The sequence below is a fragment of the Crinia signifera genome, chromosome 8, assembly GCF_055691185.1.
Source record: "Crinia signifera chromosome 8, ASM5569118v1, whole genome shotgun sequence".
Lineage (NCBI taxonomy): Eukaryota > Metazoa > Chordata > Amphibia > Anura > Myobatrachidae > Crinia > Crinia signifera.
Genome location: NC_139224.1, coordinates 161421344 through 161445177, shown reverse-complemented (window position 1 = coordinate 161445177; position 23834 = coordinate 161421344).

The window sequence follows — 23834 nt, the reverse complement described above, 5'->3', positions numbered from 1 at the left end:
CCAACAATTTGACACGGGTTATAAGAAGGGTTAAACCTGGGTCGCCCTCTGTATAATCGGGTTTAGTGTGAAAGCACCTGATCTGGGTCGGAGCCGGGATCATGCTCTCGTGTCCAACCCAGGTATAGTCGTGTTTAAAAATCACACAGAGACGCAGTTTCATTGCATCGTTAATGATGCAATGGAAAAAAAATCTATTGGACCAATTATTTGGAAACTCCCCTTTTAAAATCCTGCATTTGACACTGAATGGGGGTTATTCAGATCTGATTGCTGGGCTGTTAGTTTGCAGATACCTGTGATCAGATAATAGCTGCCCAGCCAGAGTGAAATCCCACCATTGAATGATTTTTCCAGTGTGTGCTGTCTGTGCGTAGTCCATGACTTACTCAGAGGCTGCGACAGAAGCAGGCTGCTTGGGGGCGGAGCTGACACCACTCACCCTCCCCTCGAACTCCTGGGCTTACCTGCGTTTTCCCAGACACTCCCAGAAAACATCGACCAGTAATCAAAAAAGTACCAGGACATCCTTGCGCATGCGAACTACGGGTTGTACACATGTGCAGTCTTTCGATAATTGCCCAGGATACAAATTTGCAGCCACATGATCAGGTGTGAATAACCTCCAATGTAATATATAGATTTTAGTTTTTGGTAGATGTGCAAATTAGTCACTGAAATATCACCATCGATTTAGATGGATTTGAAATGTACCTTTACCTCTGCAGTAATTGTTACTGAAGACCATTGTTCTCACTATACTAAGCTATTCATTAGTCTAAAATAATAATTTAGGTTGTTTAACAGCAAAGAATGTCTGATAATCCTGGTAAGTCGCTGATTGCTGTAACCTGTCCACATAAATATTCATTTCCAGATGGAGGATATTAGAACACACCTTGTTGCATTCCTACCATAAAGTGGTTGGTCCTTATAATTGCAGTTAATTAATTTCACTATGCTAATAGTCTCAGAGTGCTTCAATCTTATTACAGCAATTATTTCTGCTTAATTTAAGGCAACACTTAATATCCTGTGTGTATATATATACATATATATATATATACAAATACAGGGACTCAACACTCTCCATAATGAACTAACTCACCTTAGTATACAATTAATCAAATAAATAATGGGGTTTTAGTTCATGAATTGATCAATGCATTTAAGCTTGCAGCCCATCGCCAAGGGACCCCATTTCACTGCAAGTCCTACACTAGCATTTGTTTCTCAAGAGCCTGCCAACTGCTGACACATCATAGCTAAAGTCGACATGTGCTTTTTCCTGGTTTAAAGCTCACCTGCCAAGTGCCTTATGGCTTTTAAAGATGAGGCAGTCACCTAACACAACACCTGACTTAGAATTAAAGGGGCAGCTGTAACAGGTTACAGATAAATTAGCTCATCTGGGGTGAAAGAGAAAGCTATGATCACAGTAACAAAGGTTAATAAAAATTAACCCACATATATACACACATACAGAGTACCACAACACTCGCCATCCCTGCGAATGGGGTGCAAACAGCACTCGCCATTCCCAGGTTGGGGTGAAAGTGGCCTGTGACCACATGCTCTAATACATACAAATACAGGGACTCAACACTCTCCATAATGAACTAACTCACCTTAGTATACAATTAATCAAATAAATAATGGGGTTTTAGTTCATGAATTGATCAATGCATTTAAGCTTGCAGCCCATCGCCAAGGGACCCCATTTCACTGCAAGTCCTACACTAGCATTTGTTTCTCAAGAGCCTGCCAACTGCTGACACATCATAGCTAAAGTCGACATGTGCTTTTTCCTGGTTTAAAGCTCTGATGTGTCAGCAGTTGGCAGGCTCTTGAGAAACAAATGCTAGTGTAGGACTTGCAGTGAAATGGGGTCCCTTGGCGATGGGCTGCAAGTTTAAATGCATTGATCAATTCATGAACTAAAACCCCATTATTTATTTGATTAATTGTATACTAAGGTGAGTTAGTTCATTATGGAGAGTGTTGAGTCCCTGTATTTGTATGTATTAGAGCATGTGGTCACAGGCCACTTTCACCCCAACCTGGGAATGGCGAGTGCTGTTTGCACCCCATTCGCAGGGATGGCGAGTGTTGTGGTACTCTGTATGTGTGTATATATATATATATATATATATATACAGTATATATAAATATATACAAGATGTGCCCGGACCAGAGTCCAGATTTGTACCCACTGCAACTTTTAACAGGAGGAGGGGCCTCTGGGATCCACAGAGGTGAATATCTAGATGAAAGAGAAGAAAAAAGTGCGTTTCATGGTGCATTAAAAGACCAATGGAGAAACCCACAGTGAAGCCACAACGCTGGATTACTATGCGAAGTACGGGGAGATCTGGTCACGTATAACCCTCAGGCGCACAGCAATCCAGCTTTGTGTCTTCATTTGGAAAGTCTCTGTGACAAAACGTGTAGGGAGCGTAGGGGCGTGGCCTGGCATCGGTCAAACTGCTGTACCGACGAGAGAGTGGAATCGAGTATACCCGCTCGCACACACGCTGCTTGGGGCAGCAGACATACACTGTAACACCCGCGGTTGTGCCTAACCATCATTTCGGTACGTTGTACAAGTCTTAAGAATACCTGTTGGATACGTTTTTTTACCCTGCACAAATAAATGATATAAGCACTATGGAGCACTCCTCTTTCCTTTCATATATATATATATATATATATATATATATATATATATATATATATATATATATATATATATATGTCTGTCTGTCTGATTACTCATTCACACATTCAGAGGTGGTCCAGTTGGATCCTGGCAATGTGATATGGGGACTGGGGTCCTCACAGCGGAACGCACCGGTAGGATCCGTGACCCAGGTTGCCTGGTCTGGGACTTCCAATGGATGAATTTGGAAGAAAGCTTAATTGGATTCCAGAAGACATACTGTACTTGGGCAGGTTTCCTCAACCTTGGTCCTCAAGGATAACCAACAGCCCAGGTTTTAAGAATATCCAGGCTTGAGCATATGTGACTTAATAAGTACCTTAGTTATTTTGATTTAAGTATCTGAACTAAAGCCTAAATATAATTAATCCTGCAGTGTCAGTTTGCCTCGAGGACCGAGGATGGAAAAGACTGTACTAGGCAGTTGGTGTCAGTTATACCTAACAGTGGAACACACTGGTGGGAACCTTATGGCGGAACGTGCCCATAAATATTTAACTCCTGACGACTGTTCTGGGCCTTTCACTGGATGGATTTGGATAAAAACTTGAATGAACTGTAATAACAGACTGAACTAACGATAACTCCATGAAATAAAAGTAACTGTCGGTGCGAAAATGTTGTGCACACAAAAGCCTTGGAAGAGCAACATTGGTAACAGCAGGAAAACGCTAAACCCATCTCACAATGGAAACACTGCCAGGACCCATTCTGTTCCGTGCCAAATCGAATCTGACTCATGGGTTTATAGTTACTAATGTGCACGTTTTTAGAAGTGTAGAGATTGCCCATAGCAACCAACCAGGGCCCTTATTCAGATCTAATCGCAGTACAAATTTGTTCTCAAAACGGGCAAAACCATGTGCACTGCAGATGGGGCAGATGTAACATGTGCAGAGAGAGTTAAATTTGGGGGAGTTATTTTGTTTCTGTGCAGGGTAAATACTGGCTGCATTATTTTTACACTGCAATTTAGATTTCAGTTTCAACACACCACACCCAAATCTAACTCTCTCTCTGCACATGTTACATCAGCATACTTCCCTAAATTGCTGCCCCCTCCTCCTTGTACTCTGTTGTGGGTGGCAAAGGGGAGGGTGCAGAGGGCCTCCAGGGAAAGCAGGGGTCTTGCCCACCTTCCCGATGGGCAAATATATTCAGGGTCATATTCACACCTATGAGACCATTTTATCATAAGTGTATCTCAAATTGTTTTTTTTTTTTAATTAAATGCATATATTATTTAAATGTTGCTGCACACAAGTCATTTAGCACAGTAACCCCCCCCCCCATCTTTGTATTACAGGTTGGGTATCCCTTATACGGATATCCCCAAAACAAAATATTCTTTGTTTATACTCACCTCATCCCCTGGTGGCCACAGTGGCCATTGGACTCCTCTTCAGTGACATCCCCGGTCCCAAAGATGCATTGTGCGGGTCACCGGCGCACCCATGCAATGCATCCTTGGGACCGAGGATGCCGCTGATAAGGAATCTGATGGCGGCTGCCGGGGGATGAGGTGAGTATCAATAAAAGTGAGCATAAATAAAGGTGTGCCGGTGACGTCAATGCATCCTTGGGATCGAGGATGCTGCTGAAGAGGGATCTGGTAGACGCCATGGAACACCGCAAACCATTGGAGGACCGCCAAGTAGGGATGCCAATCCCAGGGCATTTTTTCAATCCTGGGAATCGGGATTGAAAAATGCTCAATCCAGGGATTCCTGGGATCCTGAGATTCGTATCCCTAAAAGAAAAAGCCCCCATCCCCCACATTTTCTTATGAGTGGGACCGGGACAAACAGCAACGTTGTGGCGAAGCTGTGCGGAGTCAGTCGGTTGGTGTGACAGGCATCAGGAGCGGTAGTTGGGAGGCATTCGGTGGAGGGCTTTGTGCCACCTGGAGCGCAGGTTGGGAGGCAGAGGTTTCCGGCGGCAGGGTGTGGCCTGCGCAGCATGACCTATGACCAAGTCACGCTGCACAGGCCGCACGCCGGGCAACGTCAGATACTCCAATCCCGGGATTGAGGTCCCGGACATTTTTGGGCCAAATTGGCAGGATTCCGGGATTGGCCACCCTACCGCCAGGGGACCAGGTGAGTGGAAAAAAAAATTATTCCTAAATCCGGAATAATCCCTTATCCAAAATGCTTGTCGTCCCGAGCACTTCGGATAAGAGATACTCAACCTGTACCATATTTTCCCCTAGCAACCCTGTCTGAATCATGCCTATGCAATACCTCCCAACATGACCCTCCCCAGGAGGGACACAATGCTCTGTTCTTGAACTTCCCTCTTAATGTACAATCATCTGTGTTGAAACACCTTTCTTTTCAATTAACCTGTTCAACACAGGTGATGGCAATCATACATTAACCCCTTGAGTGGTGGGTTTTGCTGGGGCAGGTTTGTCCACTACAGAGCCCCCCCCCCCCCCCCCCCCCCAATCTCTGCTTCATCGTACTCCGGGGCTTCTGGGCCCTGCCGCTGCCCCAACCACCATTCACAGAGGAGAGGAGGTTCGGGATGTGGGGTGCCCGGACAGGTGATGCGCCTACGAAAAACTTCCGGGCATACCACTCAAGTGGTTAAGAGGGAAGTCAGGGAACAGAGCATTGTGTCCCTTTTTGGAATGGGTCATATCGGAGGTATTCCCCTAGTTTGCATTTTATTGCATGAGGATTGTATACTTTAATTCCGCAATATAGGAGATGCATTTTACTAACACCAAACGGATCATAATAAAGCGCACTTGGAGTTATATTAAGTTTCTGTAAGCTTGTAAAACGGTGCTTTCACTTTAACAAGTTAGGAGCTGTCATTGGATTGTTATGAACTGTTGCGTACACCGCACCTGTCACCAAATAACCTCAGCTACCTGATGGCCACAGGGCTGATACTTCTTTCAGGTATGACGAGCCAGCACTTCGCAACCTCCTGCGTGACTCGTGCACAGTGCTTTCATAATTGTACTTGTCCCTGCTACTATTTTCGTGATATGACCCCGGCCCCGCCTATGATTCTCTGAGATTCTTCCTTCCATTCTTCACATATTTCTGTTGTATTTTACATTGATGATTGCAGATATAATTAAATGAATGATCCCGGCTGTATCTGCATCCCTGTGCGATGTCTAAGCAGAAAAAGGGAATGTTGTTTCGTATAAGTCCCTGATGGGAAGTCTCTGGCCCTGCCTCCTTTATATAAGCCCTTCTCCCCTGCTGGGTCCAAGATTTATCTTCATTAGCTGAGAGGATAACTCTGGACCTGGACCGGTAACAGGTGAGGATGGAGAAGTCAGTTTTGATGGATTGGTATTTGATTTTTGAAAACACATTTCGGATTCTTCTGGGGACGTACAGATTAACGACCTTAGGGGTCAACTTTCACCAGAGGCCGCAAAGTGACCGGTGGATGCTGAAACTGAGGATGTTTCCAAAATGACAACTGATTTTCTGGGGAGCCCCGCTCTAAGATATTTGTGTCCGTTTTTATCAGCTGCTGCGTTTCTGCGCTGCCTGTGTACTAAGGGACTAGGAGGATACTGAATTGTACTGTGCCACCTGCTTTTCTTATATTATTTGTTTACTTGGATGCTGTACTTTAACAGCAAAGACCTTATAGCACAGGTTTTCAAACTCGGTCCTCAGGACCCCACACGGTGCACGTTTTGCAGGTCTCCTCACAGAATCAAGTGAAATCATTAGCTCCACCTGTGGATATTTTGAACTGTGTCAGTGAGTAATGAGTGCACCTGTTGGGTGACCTGGAAAAAGTGTGGGGTCCTGAGGACCGAGTTTGCAGGCTTAAACGTCTTCTGCGCATAACAATATACTGTAGCTCATAACTTTGGGGGTGACGTATCAAACCTTTAAGTGCTAGATAACTCTCTCCAAGGTTTAATGCATTTCCCCAAAAGTCATGATTGAGAGCTACAGTAAATACACATAAAATGGATTATTTCCTGCTTAACGTCCTGTTTGCACATAAACAAAAATAACAATTTAATTGCACTAAATTTATAACAGGATTTAGAAACAAATGTATGTTGGAACATACTTGCCTACTTTTGAAAACTAGTTTCAGGGAGATTATAGTCGGTAGTAGAATTTTCCACAGCGCCCCATTGAGGGGGTGTGTCATACTCGCAATATACAGTATGTCACTTACAGCAGTACTTCATAAATACCTTACTGCTGTAGATCCGGTGAGTTGGTCTTATATACTAGTTTGAATGTTTGCTACATTGTGGTTATACTGGCAGCGGTCTTGGAGGTGGTGTCCTGTCTTCCCCTAGATCAGCGCAGAATGTATGAGGTAGTTGATGGGTTAATCATGCGTTATAGGGTTATAATATTAATCATAAAGTTATATACATGTGACAATCATAATCAAACACCCAATAACGAATGTACTCGGTAATTACTGATACACCTTAAGGTTGATTTGTTTGGTACTGGTGAACAGACGTGACCTGCACGAAGCCTCTGTCGCTATTGGACAGTTTGCTGGGACTTGTAGTTGAACAATATAGGCTGTTTTTTAAACCGAATAATGTTACTTTGTATTCATGTAAAAACAATAACAATTCTCCTATAGACAGATTTAAAGAATCCCATATTTACTAAACACATTTTGTGAGGGAATCCCCTGAAAATTGTAGTTTTTGTAGGGTACTCGCAAATTGTGACAGGGGTTCCAGAGCAGATATCGGAGATACCCGCCTGATGTAATACGGTGTCCGGCCGCCACCTCCTCTAGCATCCTCAAAAACTGTCTGCTGTATGGGGGCGGACATTTTGTGATGGTTCGTTTTCATAAGCAGCAGGAGCCAAGAGGGGAGCCGGAGGGGAGGGGACAAGTAAATCTGCGGGTCCCGGCCACAGACGCTGCAGGTCCCGGCAGGTGGCAGTAGCGTAACAATAGCCAAGCAGGCCCCCAGTGCCCACACTTACACAGCTCCTCCCCGCCATTGCGGGGTCTGAGGGGCTATTGTTACACCACTGTGCACAAGATTAACATTGACAACATGTCGACACAAGCAAAAAGGTCGACTTGGGAGAGGTCAACACATCAAAATGTCGCCTTGAGTTTTTGACACCTGAGCATGCGCACACTTTACTGTTCCCAGTCGCAGTCCAAGAATAAAACAGTAAAAACAAATAATGTGAAAAACTCAACTCAATTACCATGTCGATCCTTTGATGTGTTCGTCGTTTGTCATGTCGACCTTGTGCATGTTTTGGTGTCGGCCTACTGGTTGTTGACCTGGACATTATTGACTTATCATTCGGTTACCACTAACTTGTGTAGGCCAATGCCGATTCAAATTCCAATATTATATACTGGTGATGTTATTAAAAAAGGGTTGGGATCATTTGGTCTATAGCATGTTGGTCGACATGGGGAAAGGTCGACATGGTTCTAGGTCAACATGGGACAAGGTCAACATAGGCCTAGGCCGACATGGGTTTAGGTCAACAGGTCATTAGGTCGACACAAGCTAGGTCAACAGTGTCTAGGTCAGGGCTGGGCAACACCGTCCCTCCAGATGTTAATGAACTAAACATCCCAGGATGCTTTGCATTAGTTTTGCTATGTGGCCATGTTGAAACTGATGCAAGGCATGCTGGGATGTGTAGTTCATTAACATCTGGAGGGCCGGTGTTGCCCAGCCCTCGTCTAGGTTGACAGTCAAAAGGTCGACATGGGGTTTTTCACAGTTTTTTTACCCGAATGTCAACACAGTCAACATGGGCACAGTTTAAAGTGCACCATATCCCCTCGCTTCGCTCTCCATGCTTCGGGCACGGTACCTCGCTGCGCTCAGCACACTATTGTATTCTCCCACCACATCCTAGTGGATGGTAGGGCATGAAATACCATCTATCGGAACATGTCAGCTCAAAAAACTGTTGACCTAATGCTTGTGTCGACCTAATGACCTGTCGACCTAGACCCATGTCTACCTTGACCCATGTCGAACTAGAACCATGTCGACCTATCCTAATGTCGACCTAATGGTGTCGACCCAATGCTTGTTGACCATCATGCTGTAGACCAAATGACCGTATCCCATTAAAAAGTATATTGTGCAAATGTACTCAGCACCAAAAGTGTGAAAAACACTGTAGTGGCCCCAGTTCAAATGCATAGCATCCCAAGTTCAAATCTGCCACAGTGTCGTCCATGCTGGTAATTATAGGTGTGGGGCCCCCCTGCATTCTGTGTAACGTAACATAGAAAATACGGTACTTGTGTAGTTTCACGGCGCCACCGCTCGCACAGTCTGTGTCTGAAACTTGGCAGCCTGCCAGAGGCTCTGATTAACTGTGCGCGTGCCGCTCTAGCTGTTCTCAGCGCAGCGCGTGGCTGCTTTCCTTATGTAAGCTACGTTATCAGCGTAGCGCTGGGCAGCAGCAGCGCACGCTGCCAAGCGCTGACAGGTCACTGTGGTACTTGTAGTTCCACAGTGAAATAGGCAGTCCTGCGCACCGCTGACAAAGCGTCTGAATCCATACTCCCTGCAAGCCGCTAAGAAGGGGGCTAAAGCGTCTAGATTTACTAGGGTGTTACGGGGTACATAGGGGTGCAATGTGCAAAACACTCTTAAACCTGTTCACAATGACACTAGTCGACATAACAGCTGTCGACCTTGTTAAGTCCACTATCCACGCCAACCCAAAGCGTGGCGAGCGCAGCGAGCCCACGAGGGGTGGCGGTACGCGTCCTACGACCTTTTCATACCCCCATTATCCACGTCGGTGTGGAGTTGATTCTATATAGTGTGGCGAGCGCAGCGAGCCCACGAGGGGTGGCGGTACGCGTCCTACGACCTTTTCATACCCCCATTATCCACGTCGGTGTGGAGTTGATTCTATATAGTGTGGCGAGTGCAGCGAGCCACCGAGCCCGAAGCGTGGCGAGGGGACGCGGATACCTGTGAAGCCCGCGAGGGGACGCAGATACCTGTGAAGGTATCCGCGGCCGCTCGCCACGCTTCGGGCTCGGTGGCTCGCTGCGCTCGCCACACTTTAGAAAATCAACTCCACGCCGACGTGGATAGTGGGGGTATGAAAAGGTCGTAGGACGCGTACCGCCGCCCCTCACGGGCTCGATGCGCTCGCCACGCTTCGGGTTGGCGTGGATAGCGGAATTAACAAGGTCGACAGCTGTTAGGTCGACTAGTGTCATTGTGAACAGGTTTAATAGTTTACCCCTAGTCCCTACTAAATTCATATGCTTTAGCGTCTAAATTTAGATGCCCCCATCTTAGCGGTTTGCAGGGAGTCTGGATTTAGACGCTCTAGCGTCTAAATTGCCGGAGTGTCCAGTTTACGTGCCCCCGTTGTCAGCAGTGCGCAGGACTGCCTATTTCACTGTGGAACTACAAGTACCACAGTGACCTGTCAGCGCTGGGCAGCGTGCGCTGCTGCTGCCCAGCGCTACGCTGATAACGTAGCTTACATAAGGAAAGCAGCCACGCGCTGCGCTGAGAACTGCTAGAGTGGCACACGCACAGTTAAACAGAGCGTCTGGCAGGCTGCCAAGTTTCAGACACAGGTCGGTATTCAATGAGCCTGATTCGCCATGTTTTTATGGCGAATTTGTGCTGTTTGGCGAATTTTTGACTAAAACGGTAAATCACCCTATTCAATGACCACATGGCGAATACATTTGAAGGTTTTTTTCGCCATGATTCACCGAGTAGCAATCGCTATCTTTTTATGGAGAAGTGGAATGTGAACTTTTAAAATAAAGTGTTTTGTTTTTTACATTTGGTGTAAAAAAATCAGGAATTTTATTCTGAGGAGGGGCATGCTACTTTTATTCATGTGCTGTAAGCACATGAATATATATTTAATAAAAAAAAATAAAAATTATTTTTTTACACAGCAGCCAGCAGGGGGCGCCGGAGCCGAGCCGCTCATTACATATTCATATATTCACTGCACCCGATCGTTACGATCGGGTATAGTGAATATAGGTCCCCTGCTGGCACCCCCGGGGGGCAGCCTGTGCTGCCTGGCACCCGGGGAGCCCACCTAACCCCCACAAACGTTCTGGGCTAGGCAGAGAGACTTCCATCTCTCTGCCTGCCACCGTCCTCAGGCTCCCTGCGGCATACGCCGCAGGAGCTCATACTCGCCAGTCAGGGGCAGCGAGCCCCTGACACGTTGAATACCGGAGCCCGCCGGCTCCGGAACGTGGCGAATGTGCAGCGAATCCTAAAAAGGATTCGCTGCACCTCGCAGGTATTCTCATTGAATACCGCCCACAGACTGTGCGCGCGGTGGCACCGTGAAACTACACAAGTACCAAAAATACTAATACTGACTGCTCCAGCCGAGGGTTGTTTATCACTGTGGCTATTGGTTATTTTCCCCTCATTATACAGTAACTAACACTCACGATTAGTGATTGATCACCTCTTGTCTAATCTGGCTAGGTCACTTTATTAATCAGGGACACTTGTGACATCAATGACAATATAAGGCCCCATTTTTCAGCTTCAAATGTTTTGCATAATGACAATGTAAAGTGACACACATGCAAATAGGGACATTATTCCAAAGCAAACCAAGTTACAGTAATGTCCCTGGAAAATGTTCACCTTACGTTTCCTTATGCCGGACCTCCATATTTCCAGCCATTACAAAGTGAGGATAGCGCTGTGTGGGTGACGGATAATGCTATTTATTCTGCTCGTATGATAAAATGCCTTTCTATTTGTACTGCTTATTATGCAACCGTTCTGACTGCTGCCTTCAATGGCAATTCATTGCAGGCTCTGGATCAAACATTAGTCTCGTCCCATCTTTCCTGTGTGTATTGTGTGTTATGATTCTGTTTAGTGGCTGCTGTACTGCTACATGCACACATTTGATGTTCATTGAATCTTAGGTTGTTATGTAAAGTGTTGTTACATTTAACAGTGTTGTGATAGTGTCTGAGTTTGATTTTCAACCCGCACGACCGCCGAACTCGGACGCTATTAAATCCGACCCAAGGTGTCTATGATGCAGGGTCCACGGATTTATATGGCGAGGTGATGGGTTTGAGATATTGCATCATGTTTCATAGAAATGTGACGTTTATGTGATGTTTCACAGATGTGTGTGTGTATATACTGTGTGTGTGTGTGTGTATATATATATATATATATACACAAAGTATCTATCTATCTATCTATCTATCTATCTATCTATCTACACAGTATATAAAGCTAACTACTCACCTCTCTGAGGTGAAGTACCACCACTGACCATTAGAGGCCTCTAGAGATAGACTAAATTACACCTTTGTATGCCAAAAGATGTCATAACAGAAAGTGAAAGCAAAATGATCTGTTTGAAGTTTGCTGGATAAGGGGCTTTATTTTAGTTCACTCTTTCTGACAACATCCTTCTTAGATGGACAAAACCATGTGCACTGCAGGGGAGCAGATGTAAAATGTGCAGAGAGAATTAAGGAGTGTATAAGGAGCATTACTGTGTAATTTAAGATGAATCAAGGGCTCTACATGCGGTGTAATGTGTATATGATTGCACTACTTTAATTGGTGTCACTATTATGTGACCACACCCCTTCCTTGTGGGACCATTACCCCTTTATGGGAGGTAGGGCACAAATTCCCTGGCAATGGTCTAGGCTCTGCCTAATGAGGGAGTCGGTGTTAGGAGAAAGGAGTTCCACCTCTTCAGGACCACTTCAAGCCCTGGGTATCTGTAAAGCGGCACTCACAGGCCTCCACCTCCATGGTTAGACACCTATCTTGCTTGTCAAAGTTTCAGTTTTATTTTTTAAACTTTTGTTTATTTATTTATTTAGAATTAGGTACTGTGAGTCCTGGAGGACGCTATCTGAGACGCTGATCTCAGAATGAAGTGGAAAACGCACACCCGGTTATGGCTGATCTTAGCAGGTAAGATAAGGCTTTGCTTCATAAATATTATGGCCATTTTGTAGCCCAATGATCTTATAGATGGTGGTAAGCGAGATTGGTGGTATAAAAATGATGGGCCTGATTCCGCTTGCTGAGCAGCGATTGGTGGTTGCGCAGCGAGCGGCTTAACACCAGGCCAAAAGCTCCCCACCCCCACCCTCAGCCATCAAAACCCCTCAGTAACATGCGAGGAGATGTATGCGAACACATCCCCTCATATGTGGCCGAGGGGAAAAGAAATCATTCGATAGTCGCTGACCATCGAATTATTTCTCTACCCTTCAGAAAAAAAAGTCTAAACTGATTTCTGTCACAGTCCGCCAAAGAGGGGCGGGGGCTGACGTCATGTGATTTGTGCGTTTCCAGGCGAATGCCCGTCGTTTTCATTGGGAAGCCCATAAAATGTTGGCGTTCCCCTGCTCTGGCCCCTGCCTGCCCTCCTTCCTCCCCTGCCCATATGAACCCATGGCGACTGAGATAGTCGCAGAAGGCAGTCGTACAGCGGCCCTGCACAGGGGTATAATCACCCATATGCATGCGCAGAGTTGCCACATGGGTCCCCGGCGCGCATACACCGGGGACCGAATGCTGTTGAATCACCCCCTATATGCCAGAATATTAGAAATATTGGCTTTGCAGTTACTACTGTGTTATTTGCTTACAGCCTTGTGCATGGAGACGGGAGCGCAGTCTTCAACCACCCAATTCATGGCTACAGGTAAGCGGAGAGCTGATATTTTATACCCAGGGCAATGTATAACATAGGGGGGTCTAATGTAACGTGAGAACACTTTTGTTGTTAGTGTATAAGTGAGGTTGTAGCAATGTAAGGGATACTTAATAATAACACATCTATTTACGGTGTACCATTTCGTCCAACATCAGTGTCTGACCTCATAAATCAGGCATGTCCAAACTGTGGCCCTTCAGCTGTTGTGAAACTACACATCCCAGCATGCCCTGCCATAGTTTTAGTATTTCCTAATCGCAAAACTGTGGCAAGGCACGATGGGACTTGTAGTTTCGCAACAGCTGGAGGGCCATAGTTTGGACATGCCTGTCATAACTGCTCAAATTCCCACGGCAACACTCCAAATTTGCGGAAAGCCTGATAGGAAACATGGAAGCTCTTATACAGTAGCTGCAAAAGGCAGACCAATTCCATATTTAAGTATATGTATTTGAATAAAATGTCATTATTGTCTCTGTTGTCGTAATGGTCAGGTGTCCGAATACTTTTGTCCATATAGGCCCTTATTTACTAGCAAAGGCAAATTCCTTCTCAAATTGACAAAACCATGTGCACTACAGGGGGTGCAGATGTAACGTGCAGATAGAGTTAGATTTGGGTGAGTTATTTTGTTTCTGTGCAGGGTAAATACTGACTGCTTTATTTTTACACTGCAATATAGATCTCACTTTGAAGTAAAACCCCACCCAAATTTAATTCTCTCTGCACATGTTACATCTGCCCCCCCCCCTGCAGTGCACATGGTTTTGTCCATTTGAGAAGGAATTTGCCTTTGCGTATGAACCAGAATAAGGGCCCTAAGGTATATGAGGGAAGAGTGCGAGAGATGTGGGGGTGATTGGGAGAGACACATGTAGAGACAGAGGGCAGTATTCAATGAGAAAAATTCTCAGTGTTTTATGGAGAATTTGTGCTTTGTTCGCCTTGGACGGAGCATTTTGCTCTCCAAAAGCGAGCAACCCTATTCAATGTGAAATGTTCTCCGTCTTTCTAAGTGATTTTCTCCGTCTCTCTCCGTGTAGAAATTCTCCATCTTTTGATGGAGATCTGGAATGTGAACTTTTAAACTAAAAGGTTTTTTTTTTTAATTTTGGTGTCAAAAAATCAGTTTTTTTTTCTGTGAAGGGGCATGTTATTTTTATTCATGTGCTTATAGCACATGAATATATATTTAATTAAAAAATATATATATTTTTTTTAATTTTTTTTTTTTTTTTTACACAGTGCAGCCAGCAGGGGGCCGGAGCGCTCGAGCCGCTCATTAGATATTCATATATTCACTGCACCCGATCATTAATATGCACGATCGGGTGCAGTGAATACTGGGTCCCCCGCTGGCTATAGGGGGGGGCAGCCTGTGCTGCCTGGGTCCAGGGGAGCCCACCTCCCCTCCACATTCCTCTGGAGCAGCCAGGGAGACTTTAATCTCTCTGGCTGCTTCCGTCCCCCGGCTCCCTGAAAGCTCCCTGCCGCCTGGAGCGTCGAAACATGTTGGAGGAGTGTACCTAAGAGAAGCCATCCACACTACCTAGGTCCAGGTTGGAAGTCTGCAGCAGGAGTCACCCGGGTTCCATCTATCTTCTGACTGTTATCCCTGTTCCATACGGTACAAGGCTTGGCCTTTCGTTTTTTATCAATAAAGCCTCATGTTATTTTAAACTTAATTGCACCATGAGGAGTTCTTTTGTTGTTTTTTATATATGCTATACCGTTTGAGGAAAAGATACCTTTATCAAGCGTTGCCATACTTCATACCACGTAAGATAGTGTGAGCCTTGTTTTTTGGATCATCAAAGATACCGTTATGTGTGTTCACCTAGCAGTATATATGTAAGCACATGTAAGAGTCTTCACGATCCTAAAGCACGTCCCTGGTGGTCCCATTAAAGATACCCAGATATGATTCCACACACATTTTCTATTGTAAGCAGTGTAAGCATTTAAGTCGTGGGAATTTGGGATCCATTCCTTCCCGTCCTAATTTGAAGAATTTACTTTCTGTCCATAAAACATCACCTGACAGTCTGTACTCTTTATTTGTTTTTCTTTTACATAATTATGGAGAGAAATACTTAACAAAGAAGTGACAACAGACAAAGAATCACAGTGAAAACCCAGACTGAAACTGTCTTTTCACTCCTGAGAGGAGAAGCAGCGCAGTGATTTATATCTTTCTTTTTGCCGCGGACGCTCGTCCGCTGCAGGGGTTAAGACTCGCCGCGAGTGGCGGCGAGTCTTAAATACATTGAATAGTGGGAGCAGGAGGCTCCGGAACAGGGAGAATCTCCGCTAAAACACGGAGAGTGCATGGAGAGCGAAATAAAACGCTCTCCATGCACGGAGAACTTTCTCATTGAATACTGCCCAGAGAGTGAAAGTCATGGGCAGAGAACAAGGGACTGGGGGGGAAAGAGCAAAAGGTGGAGAGTGATCACACGTAGTCATAAAGTGATATATCTAGATCTACCTATCTAACACATTAATAAATAAATGAAAATTATGTTGTGCAAACAACAGCGGCTGGCACAGGGTTGTCGCTCCCCAAAGAAGACTAAAGAGGAAATAATATTAGTGCCAGCACTGGCTGAATAATTTGTTTACAAGACGGTGGTTAAAAAATGATATAAGTTTAATGACTAAACATACATATAAATATAAAACATGAAATATAAATAAAAAGGGTCACAATGTGCAAATACTAGTGTACTATCTGGTGTATTATATAGACCACTGGTCTTGAATTAATTATCCAACATTCAACATTTATTAGCTCCTGAGGAAGCCGGAGTATTCTGGGGAAACGCGTTGAGCCAAGATTTACCACCAACTGGCATTGAGTCAATCCACCACCAATTGGTATTTCCACTCTCATTGCTGCTGCTGGGGGGAAAAAAAGATTTTTCTGCTCCTGCTGAACACTGCATTTGGGACTTCTGCATTGGTTCCTAATAGGGATGTGCACCGGCCACTTTTGGGTTTTGGGTTCTGATTGCCTTCAGGTTTTGGGTTCTACTGGGTTTTGCCAAAACACCCCCTCAACGTTTTGGTTTTTGGGTTACAAAAAAGCATAAAAAACACAAAAATCACAGAATTTAGTTTTTTGTTTTTTTTTGCTCCTAAGCTATTATTAACCTCAATAACATTCATCTCCACTCATTTCCTGTCTATTCTGAACACCTCACACCTCACAATACTGTTTTTAGGCCAAAAGGTTGCACCGAAGTAGCTGGATAACTATGATAAGCGACGCAAGTGGGCGGCACAAACACTAGACTGATACGGCACACTTAGCATCACCCCTGGACTAATACGGCACACTTACAGTAGCATCACCCCTGGACTAATACGGCACACTTAGCATCACCCCTGGACTAATACGGCACACTTAGCATCACCCCTGGACTGATACGGCACACTTAGCATCAACCCTGGACTGATACAGCACACTTAGCATCACCCCTGGACTAATACGGCACACTTAATAGCACCCCTGGACTGATATGGCACACTTAGCATCACCCCTGGACTAATACAGCACACTTGGCTGCACCCCATGAATTATACGGCAGACTTGGCTCACACCATGAATTATACGGCAGACTTGGCTCACCCCAGGAATTATACGGCACAGATGGTGGCACCCCTGACCTGATACAGCACACATGACAGCACACATGGTATTATACGGCACAGATGGCGGAACCCCTGGACTGATACAGCACACATGGAATTATACGGCACACATGGTGACACTCCTGCAGTAAAAAGAAAAAAAAAAGGCGGCAACCCTGGACTGATATGGCAGACTTTGCAGCACCCCATGAATTATACAGCACACTTGGCTCACCCTTGGACTGATACGGCACACTTGGCAGCACCCCATGAATTATACGGCAGACTTGGCTCACCCCTGGACTGATACGGCACACTTAGCAGCACCCCATAAATTATACAGCAGACTTTGCAGCAACCCATGAATTATATGACAAATTTGGCTCACCCCAGGAATTATGCGTCACTAATGCGGGCCCCCCTGACCTGATACAGCACACATGGAATTATACGGCACAGATGGCGGCAACCCTGGACTGATATGGCACACATGGAATTATACGGCAGACATGGCAACATTCCTACAGTAACAAAAAGAAAAACTTTTATTATTTTAATTTAAAAAAAAGAGCAGCACACCTGGAATAAAACGGCAGACTTAGTAACATCCCTTGAATTATACGGCACTCTTGGCTCACCCCTGGACTGATACAGCACATTTAACAGCCCTTGCAGTAAAAAAAACAGTGCGCGCCGAAGGCACACGAAAAATTACGCCGCAATGCCTATTACACATGACACATACCCATTACATATTATACCACTTGCTTGATGCCAGGGGTAACATACTCTTTGCCAGGGGTTGCATGCTCTTTGCCAGGGGTAACATGCTATTTGCCATGAGGGATTACCCCTCCTCCTCTTCCCTCTCTCTCCCTCCCCGCCGTTACAATGCGCGGTAATGACAAAAGCCTGGCAGAGTGGGGGACAATCCACCTGACTCCGGCTGTATCAGATCAGGTCCGCGGCGTGGCTATTTCAAAACTCAAGGTGGCTTTAGGGCCAATTGGAGCTTGTGGTCCAACAGCCAGTCAGGAACCATGCTGTTGCTCCTGCTTGGCTCCCAAAGTGTGAACTCTGATTGGTCGCGAGCCATCTCCACACTGCGGACTTGATCTGACACAGCTGTTGCATTAACACAAACCACCACTCTGCCCAACATGATCTGATGCCTGGCAAATCTGGTCACCAGCAGGGTCTGGTCGCCATGGCGACCTGGCCCCGGGGTTTGTCGAGCCCTGCATTACACACAGCTCCCCCATACACACACTGCCAGTACACACATAATATTAAATTATACACAGCACCCCATATTACAACCATTACACACACACTGCTATTACATTACACACACACACACACACACACACACACACACACACACACACACACCATTATATTAAATTATACACAGCGCAGCCATATTACAGCCAGTACACACACACTGCTGTTATATCACACACACACACACACACACACACACACACACACACACACACACACACATACACACACATTATACAGTATTACATTACAGACATCCCCCAAAATCATATTAGAGCCATTATTAAACCATTAAAACCACTAGAACCTCTGTTTTAAATTACACACAGCCAGCTCCTAAATAACACACACACACACACACACACACACACACACACACACATTTTATACAGCCCCCACTGCCCCAGGAGATACAGCTCTCACCTGGGCTGGCTGTGTTCTCCCTCCTGTGGAGGTGCAGGGACCCGGTAGTGGAGCAGGCAGCTGAGCTCAGCTCACCGACGGCTGGCATACGTGCAGGAAGGAAGAGGCAGGAGCAGGGCTGGTCAGTTGCCCCTGATACACGGAGCCTGGCTGCTGCTGCTCTGAGTGGGGGGGGCGGGGCCAGCCTCAGCAGTGCGGAGCCCTGGCTGTCAGCTGTGGTCACTCTCTCCTAGTCCCAACCAGTCTGACTTCCTCTCAGCTCGGCCACCGCACTGTCATATATTCCCTGAGGACCCGCTCCCACCATTTCAAGATTCGCGCGGAGGCTCCTGTAAAAACCGGGAGCCTCCCGCTGAGCCTAAAAGCGGGAGAGTAGGCAAGCCTGATGCAAGATTTCACATCTCCCATTTCTTCTAAATATTGTCTCCAGCAACTTCGATTATTACAGCAACTTTCGCCCCACCAGTGGATTGGTAACTCAATCATTTATTTTTTCATTGAGTTGGATCATTTATTCAAGACCATTGGTCTATATACTGTAATACACCAGGCAGAGGCGTAACTAGAACTTTGTGGGCCCCATAGCAAAATTTATAATGGGGCCCCCCCTTGAAATGCCCATTACACATTATGTGACACAGTGTAATGCCCATCACACATTATGCCGCCATCGCGATGCCCTTAACATATTATGCTGCATACCATAATGATTATTACACATTATACCAGACACCATAATGCCTATTACACTTTATACCACACACCGTTATGTCCATTACATATTATACCACACACTGTAATGCCTATTACATATTATGCCACATAAGTTCTGCTTATCTACATGCTTGTTGCCAGGAGTATACATGCTCGTTGCCAGGGGTTAATTGCTCAATGACAGGGAATATTGCTCCTTGCCAAGAGTCACATGCTTCTTTCCAGGGGCTTCATGATCTCTGCCAAAGGGGGAAGGGGGTTTACAAACTCATTGCACAGGGGGATTACCATCTAGTGGCCATGGCGGTTTACAAGCTCATTGTAAGGGGGAATTACTTTGTGCCTCTCCAAATTGACAAATATAGATGTGTATTTGTGCACACACACACATATTTTATATATGTAATGTAGACAATATTCTGCCTTCCCTTCCCTAAAGGTGCATACACACTGGCAATTACAGGGAGGAAGGTTGTGCCACAGATATGGTTGAGGGGTTTTGAACTGTGAGGGGAGAGAAAGTTCGCAGAAGCTCCGTGGAGGAGGGGGTTGTGGATTGTGGGGAGTGAGCTGGAGTGGGGAAATTATGTGAGGGAAAGAGAGTAGGAATAGCGGAGAAGGGAGAGGAGGAGGAATAGAGGGAGATGGGAGAGGAGGAATAGAGGGAGACGGGAGAGCAGGAATAGTGGGAGATAGGAGAAGAGGAGGAATAGTGGGAGACAGGAAAGGAGGAATAATGGGAGACGGGAGAGGAGGAATAGTAGGAGACTGGAGAGGAGGAATAGTGGGAGACTGGAGAGGAGGGATAGTGGGAGACAGGAGAGAGGAAGAATACTGGGAGACACGAGAGCAGGAGAGAGTAGGAATAGCAAGAGATGGGAGAGGAGGAGGAAGAATGGGAGATGGGAGGAGGAATAGTGGGAGATGGGAGAGGAGGAAGAATAGTGGAAGATGGGAGAGAGGAGGAATAGTGGAAGATGGGAGAGAGGAGGAATAGTGGGAGATGGGGGAGAGGAGGAATAGTGGGAGATGGGGGAGGAGGAATAGTAGGAGATGGGAGAGAGGAGGAATAGTGGGAGATGGGAGAGAGGAGGAATAGTGGGAGATGGGGAGGAGGAATAGTGGGAGACGGGAGAGAGGAGGAATAGTGGGAGATGGGGGAGAGAAGGAATAGTGGGAGATGGGGGAGAGAAGGAATAGTGGGAGATGGGAGAGAGGAGGAATAGTGGGAGATGGGGGGAGAGGGGGAATAATGGGAGATGGGAGAGCAGGAGAGAGTAGGAATAGCAGGAGAATGGAGAGGAGGAATAGTGGGAGACATGATAGGAGGGATAGTGGGAGACGGGAGAGGAGGAATAGCGGGAGACAGGAAAGAGGAAGAATACTGGGATATGGGAGAGCAGGAGAGAGTAGGAATATTGGGAGACGGGAGAGAGGAGGAATAGTCGGAGATGGGAGAGAGGAGGAATAGTCGGAGACTGGAGAAGAGAAATAGTGGGTAACTGGGGAGGCTGCTCTCTCACATTCAGTGCAGGGGCCAAGTATCTGCACCCTTGATAGGGAGTGTGCGCCCGGGTGGGATCTGGCAATGAGGGTATAGGCCTGGTGAGCAGTGTACAGCAGTGAAGCCTGGTGAGCAGCAGTGTACAGGCCTGTGAGCAGTGTGAGCAGTGTGAGCAGTGAGGGTATTGGCCTGGTGAGCAGAGGGTCAGGTGAGCAGTGTACCTGTAAGCTGGATCACGTTGCAGGCTCCTGCCCGTCACGTGCTTGTACTGCGGATCCCGCAGCTGGCTGCTGTTCCCTGCCGTGACGACTGCTGCCTTCCCACGTGGGCCGTCTGTCTGGTCCTCTCCAGGGGCACACTAGTGCGGGCGCCTCAGCATTGCCGCACTCAGTGGCCTCCCCCGGTCCTTGCTGCTGCTGGCTAGATGAAGGGGGGGGGTTTGGTTCCTGCCGCCCGCTGTGCTCCCGCCAGCTGTCTCTCCCTGTGCTTTTTGGAACTCCCTTTGCGGCACACACTTCGCCGCTGCCAGGCCCCTCTCTCTCCGCGCTCTCCTTCCTGGCTCCACGCGGCCAGCCTCACTTCCTCCCCGCCGGCTTTCTCCGTGCCAACTGCCCGCCTCACGTCAGATCTCCTCCGCCTGTCCATCAACAAGGGGTCAGCTGAAGGGCGCTGCTGCACTCATGCGCCTCCTGCGTGTCCCACCTTGGCTGCCGGGTGCTCCTCTTTGGTAGGATGGTTGCTTAGCAACCACCTAACGCTGGCTGCTCGAAGTGTCATACCGGCGTATACCGCCCCACTTCGAGCACTGTATATATATATATATATATATATATATATATATATATATATATACACACACACACACAGTAGATATATATATATATATTTATATATATATACACTGTTGAAATATGTAAATGTACAGTAGATGGACACAAAGATGGGGGCATACAGCCTAGATATCACGGTGAGCCTGGATGCTGAGGAGGAGGAGAGGGAGGTGTGAGGACGGAGGACCTGATACAGGGGAGCGGGGTGAGGGGGACCCTGGATGCTGGAGAGCCTGGAGGAGAGGGAAGTGAGAGGACGGAGGAAGCCAGAGAGTACCTGATACAGGGGAGCGGGGGGAGGAGGGAGGAGCCGCACTTCACTAACCCCGTTCCGGCGCCGATGACTGCCTTATAGCTGGTCAGGCACAGTCAGCGTCATCTGGCAGCAGCTGCAGGTTAGCAAATGCAGGGAGAGCGCGCTGCGGCTGGTAGCGCCGGCCCACGCACTGCGCATCACTCTCCCTGTTTGGCTGCCTTCTCCTACACTGTGACGTCACCCCTCTCCTTTCCGGCCCGGCTCCTAGTCCTTCCGCACGCTGGTCGCTGCCTCTCCTTGCCTGGCTCCAGCCTCCTACTGCATGGCGTGCAGCTACCCCCAGCCAGGCTCTATAATAAAGTAATGAAACTACCGAGGGTGCAGGGGACTGCTTGCTCTCCACCGGGCCCCCCCAGCCGCCGGGCCCCATAGCAGCTGCATCCCCTGCACCCACGGTAGTTCCGCCACTGACACCAGGTAGTATGCTAGATAAATGTATTTGCACATTGTGATCCTTTTTATTTATATTTCATGTTTTCTATTTATATGTATGTTTAGTCATTAAAATAATATCATTTTTTAACCACCGTCTTGTAAACAAATTATTCAGCCAGCGCTGGCACTAATATTAATTTCACATTAATAAATAATAACACAATACTAAATGTATTAAAACATAAAAATAACATAAATTGCGGAATATGACTAAAAAGAAGCACATTTATAAAGACAAAATGGCATAATCTGTACTGCACCCACTGCCAACTCCAGTTGGACCTGCTTGCCGGGTCCTGACTGCTGGGGATGGAGTTGGAATTTCTGACTAGTTCTGCAAAGGCGCTGTTGCAGCTGGGTATGTGAAAGAGATGAGCGGTTCGGATTCCGTGGAATCCAAACCGCTCCGATGATAGCCGGGCCGACGTCAGATTCTCGCAAGATGCCAAGTCTATAAAAGCTTGGCGTCCTGAGAATTCGGCGCCATTTTGCAGTCCTGCTTCCAGCTGCGCACAGCTCTGCTCCTGGCAGGTCTGGGCATTGTGCAAGGGTGTTGAACTTGAACTTGTCATCAATCACTTGTTGTCATCAAGGGGTGTTGTGCAGAGGGGTGCTGTGCAGTGCAGACAGAGGGGTGTTGTGCAGTGCAGAGTGCAGATAGAGGGGTGTTGTGCAGTGCAGACTGCAGAGGGTTTTGCACTGTGCAGATTCAGAGGGGTGTTGTGCAGTGCAGACTAGAGGGGTTTGTGCAGTGTGTAGAGGGGTGTTGTGCAGTGCAGACTAGAGGGGTTTGTGCAGTGTGTAGAGGGGTGTTGTGCAGTGCAGAGGGGTTTATGCTGTGCAGACTGCAGAGGTTTTTTTTTTGTGCTGGGTTATATATTAATATTATATATATAATATACTTAATTATATTGTAGTAATTGTACTGGTTGTGTGTTAGGCAGGCTGTCAGTCAGTGTAGTGGGGTACAGTAGTACACAGGCAGGCTGTCAGTCAGTGTAGTGGAGTACACAGGCAGGCTGTCAGTCAGCTTTTCATTGTTATTTTTTTTCATTGTGGTGTGTGGTCACTGTGGTGTGCTGCACTGCAATCCTATACACCATATACTACTGTCAGAAGCAGAACAAGTTCTGTGTGTGATTGTTCTGCCTCCACAGTCCACGCAGTGTTATCCAAGGCCCGTCCATTAAAAAAATACAATAGAAAAATACATTTTGCTGTTCTTTTTTTTTTTTGCTGTCTACTGCACCCCAATAGTATACATCACAAGTTCTGTGTGTGATTGTTCTGCATCCAC